The sequence below is a fragment of the Amblyomma mixtum genome, chromosome 7 (genome assembly GCF_055824585.1).
Source record: "Amblyomma mixtum isolate Tamu chromosome 7, ASM5582458v1, whole genome shotgun sequence".
Lineage (NCBI taxonomy): Eukaryota > Metazoa > Arthropoda > Arachnida > Ixodida > Ixodidae > Amblyomma > Amblyomma mixtum.
The window spans coordinates 64,425,663-64,438,374 of NC_143018.1; the positions used below are offsets into that span (position 1 = coordinate 64,425,663).

Below are 12,712 nucleotides of genomic sequence, written 5' to 3' on the forward strand. Positions count from 1 at the left end.
TGAAGTCGCCGAGAAGACAGAAAAGGGAGGGAAGGACACAGGGCTTTGTTTCCTTTGTCGGTGCTCCAACTTCCTTCCTTCACCCCACCGCACCCCAAGCCTGAACAACGAACAAGTCACTCCCCTATGTTCACTACACGCAGTTCACTCAGTATAGTTAAGTCGTTCAGTCATGAGCAAGCACGTGACTGTTGGTTTATGCCGTCACAAACCATGAACCTAACACTGTTGCCCAAATGCCGCACAGTTCAGAAGAACTTCTAAAAATTCAATTACAGATTACTCGCTGCACAAAATGAGATCATATTTTGCCCAGTTTTTACGAGATGTATAGCGAACAACAGGCAGTAAACAGCTTGAGTCCAAAAAATGTTGTCATGACCCCTTTAAATTCTTGTTCAAATGGCAGAATTTAAACGACGCAACTCATTGAATCCGCAGATAAAGTCAGCTATTGAGACCTGTGTAGCCTTTCAAATCAAAGAAGACTACGCAGTAACAAACCTCCAAACTGCAAAAGTGAGAGTTTACGACTACTACAAACCAGGTGAGTGCTATTTCATTACCTCCTGTGTGCATTGATGTTTGTTTCCTTGCGCTTAAAACTGATAATGAAAATACGGCATAAACAAGACTTACGTGGACTTTGCACTGATTTTCAGAGCACTCTTGCAGTCAGTTCTACAGACCCGAATCTACTAGCCCTTTAGTGGGCCTCTTTTGCGAAGGCAACCAATGCAAATGTGCTGCAGGTATGGAACATTAGGTGTAGCATCCATTTTATTCATTGTCTACCTGTATATTTCACGCTCGTTGTCTTGACAAGAGGCTTTAGCTTTTATTCCGCCATGCCGCGTGTGACTCTGAAGAGTCTACATCCCTGGGATGATAAGGTTAGGGTAAGGTGGGGATTTTGACCCGACCTTCAGTAATTGAAAAAACCTTGTGCCATGGTACTCTTTGGCCGCAGATGCCCCCGCGCCCAAAAATTTTGCTATCATCAAGATTAGAAATAGCTCGTTCTGCTTCTTAACACGAAATCAGCTCCAGGTTCAGGCCAAAAAAGAAAAAGGTACGCAATAAATGAAACATGATTCATGCATTGCAAACAGAAAAGTAACATTTTGGAACTTATGTAACCACAGAAGGGACACATAAAGCTGGCACCAAAAAATACATGCGCAGAATTAGTGGGCCTTAATGTCAGAGAGGATTTGTTAGCGAATTCAATGCGGGTTGGTAAAACTATTGCTCCATTAGGTTTTTGCGTAGAAATGTAAGTATTTTGACAAAGACAGGTTCCCATTGACTTACACGAAGCCAAGGCTAAGAGGCTGCAAGGGGCAGTAGCGAAGAGATAACCCAAATTGGCCAGATGTGCGTCGCGATTCTTCATCTACATGTTCTAAGCCTTCACCTGAACCCCTTTTTAACCAGCATACTTTTTGAGCTCTAACTGTTCTGATGAATTACAGTGGTCGGCACTTTGATACTTTATCTCAAAGTCCCGGGTGCCAGACACTTCACAAAGTGAAGGGTACAACAACGTGTTCAAGATTCAGGTTCCTGATAGCCGCATCCACAAAGGGCAACGCTGTAATTTGTAACTAACCTTCGATGTTGTTTTTTGCCACGATTTTCAAAAGCAGGATTGACAGAACAGTTTATACGCACATACTAGAGGCGAGCAGTACATTATCCGAATGCACTTGCAAACTGATCCAGCTGCAAATTCTGTCAAAGCGGTCACGTATTTTACTAAAGCTTCATTTTATAAAAAATTGTCAGTCTTCAAAGTACTTAGCTTATAATTTTTTTGATCGGTATGAAAAATTATAACTTTACATGTTTAAATTTTTTACATCTCCAGCGGAGTGCCCGGTTGCAGAAACTTTCGAATACCTTATATCGAAAGACAAAGAGAAGAAGAGGAACAACAGAAAGAGAGAAGCAGAGGGCCATCATAGAAGAAATAGCATGTAACAAGCATGACTTCGGTATGTACTGCTTCAGAGATTTTCTTGCAAGCACAGCCATCAATGGATTGTTGGCATTTCTGGTAACACATATCACTGACAGTTCACGAGGTACAAGACAAGAGGTCACTGAGAGAATAAGTACCGAACGGCGAGAGAGGGTGATAGGCTCCAACCTTGCACCATAAATACGTTCAGAAATACAGTTACAAGTACAAAACCGCAATGGCCAAAAGAAGTAAAGCCAGTCGGGTGTATTAATTTCACTCCAAATGGAATAAAAAATTAATACTTTTCATGTATCCCAAAAGATACATGGTTAAAACTTGAATGCTTGGTTTTGCTTGCACGATAAACTGCCATCTTAGCTTGTGCCACGACTAATGCTCGTTCTCACTATTTTTGCATTAAAGTGACAATACTAGTTGATTTTGCTGTTTGTGGGAATGAAGTGAAAGGGCGATAGCGGCTCTGTTTACATCTTTACGTCAAAAGTTGCTTGAGAGGTGATGATGAAAGAGAGTACCCTAGGTATAGAAAACTGGATTCATACTCTGTGCCAATTACTGGCTAAACTAGGGGTCCTGTAAACATGAACACGCGCGATTGCGACGAGTTGACGATGAATTGCAAGTACGGACAGGCTGCAGTTCTCGACTGAAAATTGTATGTGAAACCAACTGAGCCCTCGTTAAGCAGAACTGAGTATACTAGCACCAGTCAACCGCCTTACAGACGCCGAATCAATACCGTACCCACAACAGCGGAGGCGAACAGAAGCTTTTTGGAATATGTGTAAGCGACTACGAATTTCTAGGCACTTTTCGCGCATGAAAGCAATGTAAGAGCTGTAGCCAAGTGCGAGCTCTCCCCGTTTCCTTCGGCACCTCTTTTTTCTCACCCTACTACGTCTTGCTGCCTTCTCCGCCTCTCTCCTCTCCGCTTTCCCCTCCATCACAATGCTTTTATGCTGCCTTAGTCCTATGAAAATGCGCCCCATAAGTCCTCCTTTTAATATATCGCTGCGAAGAAGCTCTTGCACTGCCTTCTTACCCATTACAAAATTTCTTTAGACAGTCTGTAGACTTTCCTAGACTTTCCTATAAAGTCTATAGACTGTGTATAGACAAATCCTAGAGAATAGTCTGTAGGCAGTACGAATCCTACTGACAGTCTATAGACAATCTATAATTTATGGCCATGCACTTTATTATAATTTATTATACTTTTATAAATAGAATGACAGTAGACTATGAATAAAAGGAAATATCTATAGAAAGGCAATAGGGTCAATAAGAAGTCTATGGACAGTCTATAGTCCATTTTTATAAGAGGTATGTCTTCGTCCCTTTGATATTGTATGCCACGCCAAGTTTATGGTTGAGTCAACAGCTTCAGCAAGTAATTATGTCACTGAGCTGGTGCAGAGTGTCAGGTCCCCTGGAAAAAAAAGAATTGCAATTTGCTTCCCAGTAAGTTAATTCACTCAACACTTGGTTTAAGCTCACGATATGAGAAGTTGCATCCCATCTGTAATTTTAAGAATATGTCTCACGTCCCATGCACTATCAACACCGACGTTTCTTGATCATGCACCTCAGACTTTTTAACCTTTTTTCTGCTTTATTACACAGTGTGGAAGGGAAAAGTTGTTGCCAAGTATGTGGGCATGGGCTACAGGTACATAGTGTTTAACATCAGCCTCGTCATAAAAGAAGGTGAGTATTCTAATACGTGGAATCTGAATGAATGGGTCCACACCACGATGTAGCGCATCGCATGCTGCTCTACACGTAAAATGCAATGTGTTTGCATTTACCGGCATGATGTGTGTAACTGTTTCAAAGTACTATCGCACTCAATATTATTTGCAACGCGTCTGGAGATGAAGATTCCACTTTGTAGTAAAATAGTGAGCCTTGATACGCAGCTCTGAAATTGCGCATACATGGAATGCACGTTCCAGAGCCCTTCACTACGGCATCCCTCATAGCTTAAGTGGTTTTGGGATGTTGAACTCCTATAAACCTAAAACCTATGTATACAAATTTCAGCAGCGTGGGACTGGCACTGCTTCAAGGAGTGACCCCCTGCTACTGATCCTGTGTTTCAGCTCGTGCTGAGTGCGATAGTGCATTGCATATTGCAATTTTCAATACCAGACCTAGATGAATGTGTCGGTATCCAAGTCAGGGTAAGAAAAACACGATGGCTTTCGTCATAAATCTAATTATACTGCATTTAAATTCGAGTGTGTCCTTATGACTTAACACTAGGTGTTTTATGTCTAGGTTTATCTCATACTTTTGAAAGTATGTTACGTTTTATTTGGTCCTTTGACGCACAGTGTAATCCCATACCTTTCTGCTGACTGCGCATCAAAAATGTCCCGCACAATCTTACTTCCAGGAAAAGAGAACGCAACGACCCTGACCGATAACGTGAGAGTATTCCAAGGTCGGGAACTTTGCAATGCTACAGACCTGGATGTGGACAGGGTGTACATTATATTTGGCAAAGACAACGACCAACGAGTCCCGGAGGACACCGACAGGTAGGTTTTTTGAAGAGTGCTGTGTCAGTGTGCCTTTGGTAGGAAGTGATGTGACAGCAGAGGGGGCTTCACTGCAGCACCAGATCAACCCGGGTAGACAAACCAGCTAGCCTATACCCCTTGCGAAGCTATCCATGTGAAGATTCTGTCAGAAATTCAAGATAACAATCAGCAGAGATATTTTTGGTGCTTTAATGTCGCGCAGGGTTACCTCTGCCTCTTGTATGAATTGTGGAGGGCTCTAGGAAGTTTCACTCTGTCGCAGACAGCTGAGGCTCAAGGTCAGAGATAGGGGACTTTGTTCGGTCACTGTTGACTCTTTATATTTGAGCAGAACTTCTCCAAATAATATTCCACCCAAACAGATGCAACCGCACAGCAGATGAGTAAAATATCAGTGAAATATATAGTATACGATTTTAGTTAAATAATTTTTTTTGTGCAGCATTCGCTCCTGGAACACAGTTCCAGTTATATTTTGAAGATTATTATGGCAGCATTCCAGGTTGAGCCTTCTTGAATGAATTCAGCGTGCAAGCACGCCGTTCATATAAACAGCTTTGTACTGCTGCTCTGCGATCGCGCCCAAACTTTCTTGCAGAAAACTTTTCGCACATTGTGTCTGCGATGTTCTCGGCACTAATGACTCAGCAGTGTCGGCCAACCTCAACTATGTTAAAACTATCCGTCAAGCGATGCTTTCCCCTGGTAGCTAATACCTGGGTCAAGTTAGTGTTGGCAAACACAGTGCTCTATTCCATTGGATTTTCTCGCCTAGAAAAGCACTGCCTACATGGTAATTTATATAGTCAGCATTCTATACGCCGAAGGCATTATACATGTGAATAACACTGCCAGGCCAGACAACATACTTGCGCTGCCCTTAACCCAGTGCTAAGAGCCACACAGCAGAGAGCCATGAATCAGAATAAAACTGTGACAATGATGGGCATTGTTTTTTAGTGTATCTATGAGAAATATAAATTCGAAAACAAAATGGTAACCTCAGCATTCAAACCTCCTTTCGAAGGTTTGTCAAGCATTTTTTAAGCTGGCAACACTTTTTTAAATCTGGGGTATCAGACGTGGCTATACCTCCAAACTCGGATACTGGTAGTGTTTACATGGCTACACATTTCAACAAAGGGGTAGGAAAAGGGCTCCTGAAAACGAATGACTATCGATCTGTTTTCTAGGCCAAAAAATTAAATGGTGGTGTTTTTTTTTTGTTGCTTTTAAGGATAACGTAAGAGGGGCATTTATTGCAAACACTTGGCAGCGTTCCAAGGGATCTGCTTGACGTTGACTGAATCCCGAACACAGCACATCACATAGAGTCCAATGCTCTAGCAGAATTTTGTGGAAAAGAACACCAACAGAGAGGCTTTAAGACTTCTTCTGACATCACGACTGACATTGCAACACGGTTTTCGGAAGCTTTCGTAGGTTTGGATATTACAAAACAGACAGGTTGCTCAGGCCACCAAGGGCTAAAATTTGCGATCTTTGACCTGTGTCCAAAAAAAGGAAAAGCATTCGACTGAATTCCCTTCTCCCATGGATATCAACAACATTTCCATTAGGAGCCTGATGCAGTTTGAAAGATCCAAAATCATCTTTAAAACTTCAGGCCATCTTCTTGCCCCTCTAATATATGCTCAGCCACAATTGTGCATGAAAAAAATGGAAGAAAATGGCCTGTAATTGTAGTGCGTCGTGTGTGTATGGGCAAAGTGAAAGATTTCGAGTCATCAGCGTCCAGAATACCACAATAACAATGCATGATATGCATGATATGGAACCACTCTCACAGTCCACCATGCCTGCTAAATAGGCTCACTTGGCAACGAAACATTGAACCAACTAAAAAATCCCCCATCTGAGCAGTGCCCAAGCCCATTCAGCAAAAAAATAAATATATATACAACTCTCATCGCCCTTGCCAGCTGTGAATTTCCAATTGTGAGCCATGGTTTATCAGCATTGAGCAGTGTAAAATTTCCCGCAGTGTCTGGAGCGATACGGCATGCATGTAATGAATCTTTTCTAATTTAAAAGTTATGAGCGGACAAAATTTTTGCTCACTTCTGAATGTGACATATTCCTCACAAAAAAAATTGCAGGGGACCCTTAAGCTTTGTCTTAAGGGTATGACGTGATAGCTTTAATGGGTTAATGTCCATATATGTAGATATGGTCATTCTCTACTTAACTTTTATAGATCCCTGGGAGTCCGCATACGTCTCCTGGTGCAGTGGTGCAGCAGTTGAGCGATGCCTCATCGCCTTGCGATGGCAGGTGCTGCCACCGCTATTGCTTGTGCGACCAAGGTTGCTCTTCCCGAGCAACTTACTCGCGACTATAGTAGGATAGAACTTAAAGGGGCCCAGAAACACAATCTTAGTTGACTGTTTTGCCTGTTGGTCGCATACAGTGAGTAATAATAGTGCTATTAGCGTCGGTAATACCGCGTATATTCCGTTTTTTAATATTTTAATGTCCTCTCATAAACAAATTCATGGCTGTGATGGTGCCGCCCCACAGTGGCGGGTTTGAGCAGCGGATATGACATCACCTGGCGCAAGCTTGATGATCGGACAAACAGTAAATATATGCAAATTGTGTGAATAAATAGAGACACATTTTATCACCTGTCTGCGGTTTATATTATATCAACAAAAACAACTTGTTTGTCTTAGATAAAAGCCCTGCAAAGCAAGTAAAATAAAAATGCACCACCCGGGCGCTCTGGCATGAAAATGACGCCGCCAGTCTCAGCAAGAACGAGTTACAGAGAGCAGACAACCATGGAGTGCAAACTTCCGCGACGTGCTCTGGCAGGCTGTTTTGATTGGTTGCGCCAGGCGCCGTCATAGGGAGAGCGAAATAGGAGTGGGAAGCCCCGCCAAAATCGAGTTGAGGGCAGCGTTTTGTTTGCTTGTATTTTGAAATTTCTTCATTGAATAACTTTCGTTCCTGTGCATCGATTCCTGTAATTCTTTTTAGGTCAGCATCTGTGTGACATAAAGAAACCACCTGAAGTATAGCCAGTATCCCCCCAAGCAGTGTTTCGCAGCCCCTTTAAAAAACAGCAGTTGCTAACACAGAGTCATGGTCCGTGGCGTTCTGTATGACTCCGCTGGCCAATCGCAACTGTAAACGAAATCAGCTTTTTAATGTTTGACTATATCAAACAAACCACGTATCAAAATTCTAAGGCTCGCAATTTTTTTCTTGTGATAAGCTTCTTGTTTACGTAACAAGAAACGTTTAAGCAGCGGACTACTTTTTTGTCGTGGAGGAATTCTATGCGCGGAGGCTGAATGTGGGCGGAGCTTCACTGCAGACTTAAGCTGTATCCGACTTTAGTCATTTATTTATTTATTTATTCAAGTTACCCCTAAAGGCCCTCCAGAAGAGGGTATTACATAGGGGGGGGGGGGGGTACAATCATAAGTAATCGCGATACATTTTAACAAGTAAGTGTAACAAAACAGCGTTAATTAAAACATAAGGCATCACACAAAGAAAAATTGAACACTAACAAAAACAGCAAACATTTACACATTTCTGTCACAGCGAAGAAGCTCATGGAATTTTTTATTGTCAGTTTCTGTGGCAATGACTGATGGCAAACTATTCCATTCAGTGATAGTACGGGGAATAAATGAATTGGCATGAGACGATGAATGACAGTTTACGCGTTTAACTTTGAAAGAATGATCACGGCGTGGAGAGAGAGCATCAGGTGACTGAAACAAATGACTACACATCAGGTGTTGTAGTGCACAAAATATGTGCACAACAACACCTGCCATGGTGCGCAAATTGCTCACAATCCGGTGGCCAGGTTATGATGACACCATAAGCTTACATGACTTAGGTGGTCCATCTGCCTTCCATGTTGCTTCTGCGTGGAATTTTTGTTGATTTTTGATCATAGTCAACCACGCCCGATTTTTTGTGACACGAGGTCCTTAACGCTACCGTGTTAAAAGGCAATTAGCAACCTCTCATTCTAGTTAAAAGCTACAGGATTGCTTCATCTCTTTATTTAGACACCACAATGTAAGATTTATAAGGAGAATATTAATTAAACTGGAATGGCCAGCAAAATGAAATTCATAAAGAACATATCAATTCCATTTTTTTATTGCCCCATTTGCACTGCAGGCAGAAATTTCCAGTGCTCATTGAACACTTTAGATATATGTAATGTACAGTATAACAGCGAGACCAAATGTCTTTCTTTAACCGGCATGCCCTTCTTCTAAAACAAAAGGGACGGAAAAAGAATGTCACGAATCGCAGTCGCGGTATGCACGGTGAATATTGGTTGTAATAGCTCATGCATAATTCGAGCGCTCCGTTAAGAGAAGCAAGGGTTAATCAAGCTTTGTTTTCATTTAAAAACAAAATGCAGTTTGTAAACAGCTAAAAGGGGTAAAGCTGCCTCGACAATGACAGGGATCAGAAATAATTATACTTGTAAATAATCTCAAATATTGCACCTCAAAACTGCTTTACTTTCAAAGCTTGAGAAACACTTGCTTACAGAAATCAAACTACCACGAGGAGTTGCAAGTAACGAACACCTACAAGTTGGAAACAAGGCCCTGGAACAGCTTTCCTGTTGTCGGTTAGCAACTGCCATTCTTTATAAAAGGGCGCTGTTGAACTTCCCCCTGTGTAGCGTGAAGAGCTGCCCATGCATTGGAGACATTTTTATTGAAGTCGGTCATCGAAGAAAATTTTTAACCCAGAAGCACATCACTCATTTAAGAAACCCGTTGACATGGACAGTTTTAATCCTTTCTGTGCTCAGATTAAACCCTACCTATTATACTCGACTAATCGTATCAACCCGAAAGAAGCATTAAACAGCATTTCCATCCCAAAGCATGTCATTGCTAGCGAATTTAGATAATTTTGAGGTGAAGTGCCCCCCATCTGCCCTTACGCTTCCTTACAGTGCAGGAGAATAGCTTTGTCGGTTTTCATAACAGAGAATTAATAGCAGCCTTCAGCGTAAACTGAAAAGAAAAAAAATTTGTCATCTTTCACATAAAAATTGCTTTAAGCATGGGTACTTATCCGAACCATCGATTCGTTGAAGAAAGAGAAAAATGCACCGCAAGACTAATGAAAGTGTGCCGTGCACAACCAAGTTTCTGCTTCCACGCAACGGCGCTCCATACGCTCACATTGTTGATCGAATTTCGGAAAAAGAAGATGCGCGAAACAGACAACACAGGTTTCGTCTGTCTGTGTTGTCTGTTTCGCGCATCTTCTTTTTCAAAACTGTGCACAAACTCGCCCCCCAGAGAGTATTACTAGTTGATCGAAGACTAAAAATATAAAGCAGTGATGCTTGAGAGAACAAGATGTAGTCACATATCACTTATAAGGAACCACTAATGCACTCTTTTCAATCCAGTCTGCCCGTGTTCAGTTAGGCACAGCGATCAGGGCTAATGTTGCCGTTGTTTCTCAGAAGCTTATCCCCGGTAAGCATCATCATAGAATACGGACAGACAAACGCAGCCGTCCCTTAGCGGCTCACCACACAGGAATAAAGCGATAATTACACACCATGCAAGCGCTGTTCTTGCACTGACACCACTGAGGAGAGGTATGCAATTTAACTGACCTTCAGACCATTTGCTCCCGGATGTCACGTGGTCACATGTCCATTGACAGAAGAAAGAACATTTACTCTCAAGGCACTTGACTCCTTTTCCTCTCAAGAGAAGTGACCTAGTTCTGGAAGTAACTGGAACCGGGTTCCATATATGTGTATCGCGAAAAACATGTACAACGAGCTGGCTCTGTAATATCGACGTGTTCCTTAAAGTTGCATTTAAGAAGGTGAGAAAGAGGTTGAAAATGTTTGTGTTTTAGAAAAAAGTTAAATAAGCCTCGTTCCAGATAAATATATGGAACAGAAGTGTTAACTGGAAACTGTGTGGAACCAAAAAAATTGCCAACGATTGCGTTGCTTCCTAATGCGAAATTTGAGTGCAGCACATCAGCTGTTTCAGCTTTTCGATAGATTGAGGATAAGAATTGGAGCAAGACGTGGGTACAATTACAGGCAACTTGTTATTTTTCACACATATTCCTTCCCCAAGAAACACTTCGCCAAAAGTTCTTCGTTGTCATGAAGGAAGCTTTGTGGTCGGAGAAAGAGATAAATATTTGCTAGACTTGCTGCACGAATGCCTGGTTCTCAAAGAAGAGATCTATGCAAGTATTTCGCGAGGTTGTTACAACCATGGGAGGCATTGCGAGCCATGTTTGTGTGTCTTTATATCTACATTAAAGTCCCCACCCACCCTGCCATCCTGGCAGGTGGCAGTTAATGGTTGGGATAGTTCCAACCACTAGCCCACATCTCTCTCTCATCACCGCATACCTATAAGTGTGATTCAGGCATCCACTGTCCCAGGGAGCCAGTTATGTGCATTTCCTTTCCTTAAAATGATCACAGTGTAAAATGTTGCAGTGCCAATGAACACAAAAACTGCACAATGTTGTCAATGCCATATATGCAGTGCACATCTGTCATGCCACATAGCTTAAAGCAGGATTGAGGTGTCCACTGTTCCAAGAGGGCAGCTATGGCCTTCCCTCTGGTGCAGGTGTCCACCGAGATGTGTGATACAGATAGAGGTGTCCACCCAGATGTGTGACACAGATAGTGCGCCATTTCCTTTCATCAAAAACCAAATTACCCATTTTGTCCTCTGCTTTCCAAGCTTCTGCTCCATTGGTTTCGCAGCTTAAAGAGGGAATAAGGTGTCCACTGCTGGTTATGACAAACAACAGATGGACACTGGAGATGGACACTGGACAGGGACTCTGACTCTGTCCGCTCTAAAATTAAGTAAAAATGAGAATAAGAGTGTAGTATTGCACCATGTTTCTAACGCCTCAAAATAGCCCGAAAAGCAATAACAATAGTATTTTATTTTTTTTATCCGAATGTAATGTCTTTTAGTGCTCTATGAGTAAATATATTCTGATTCTGACCAAGCCCTTTTCTTCTACATGAAAATTTTTGTAACAATTTCTTCGGAAAATCACTGTGTTCGAATGATGGACCTAGATGTTTCATTGCTGCTTTTCTTTTCCCTTTTTTTTCAGCATTAGGTACCCGCTCAACCAGCATGTTCGTATCTACGACAGCAGAACAGGTGAAAAAAAACGGCCTATCGGAATGGCCCTGTGGTGGCTAGCTACACAATTTGTAAGGAGAGGGGGCTGCAATCAATAAACGTTGAGAAATGAAAAGCAGTGAACACTCACTGATGCTCAGTTTTGTCTCACATAAGTGGCCAAAATTCGCGATAAACATCAGGCGGAAATAAAAGTATAGATACATAGGGGCGTTAGACTGCCGGTCTGCCCAATTCTGTAAGGGTGCAAACATAAATAATGTCACATTTGTTGTGGAGAAACTTTATTACCAGCGGATACAGAGGAGCGACCCGAAGACGCCCCTGCTTAAACGGCGGCCACTATCCTTTGGGCAACAGGGGCGTCTTCAGCCAGCGAGAGGAGCTTGATATGTGTCTCCAGGTCGGGGCTCAGAGACTGTGGGCACTTCAGATCACATGATGTAGACTGGCTTTGCTGTCAAAATTTTTGCATTTGAGAGTATGAATGCATATTCTTGTCATATAATGCTTAATGTGCCTCATTTCTTATTACACTATAAACGCAAATCAAATATATGTGGCAGATTTTCTGAGCCCTGTATTTCGTATTGCATGGATCCATGTTTCAATTATTTGACAGCTGCTCTTGAAATGTCACTATTTATATGTCCCAGGTAAAGAAACAAATTCAAGGGCCCCCCAAAAATGCAGATGGGCAAGAATGGTTTAGCGTGGGTGTGGCACTAATTCACGGACTCAAAGCTGCACTGACATTGCACACCAGCCCTGTATTTTCGGCGGCACATCAACCTTCCTAATTAGGTTGGAAACTCGTTAAAAAAAAAAGAAACACATTCTCACTGAATAACGAAGGAAGCCCCTCATTCACATCCTACCTTTCCAGTCATCACTTTGCACTCTTAAGCGTCTGTTTTACTAAAATCAGTATTCACAGACAGGTGCCATACTTTTAGTTAGGCATAAATGGTGAATACTACATGTTTTAAGAATCGCATGAGCCT

At 42.1% G+C, this 12,712-nt stretch overlaps 1 pseudogene across 1 annotated transcript in view; it reads left to right on the forward strand.

Annotated features, from left to right (window-relative positions):
• The window catches only part of LOC149336304 (complement C3-like), a 107,200-nt pseudogene extending 95,394 nt beyond the window's left edge, over positions 1–11,806 (forward strand). The window contains exons 28-33 of the transcript XR_016284511.1: positions 410–547; positions 663–752; positions 1,871–1,997; positions 3,611–3,694; positions 4,386–4,530; positions 11,677–11,806. The product of XR_016284511.1 is annotated as a complement C3-like (transcript). The remainder of the gene's footprint in view (positions 1–409; positions 548–662; positions 753–1,870; positions 1,998–3,610; positions 3,695–4,385; positions 4,531–11,676) is intronic.
• Positions 11,807–12,712: the final 906 nt, after the last annotated feature.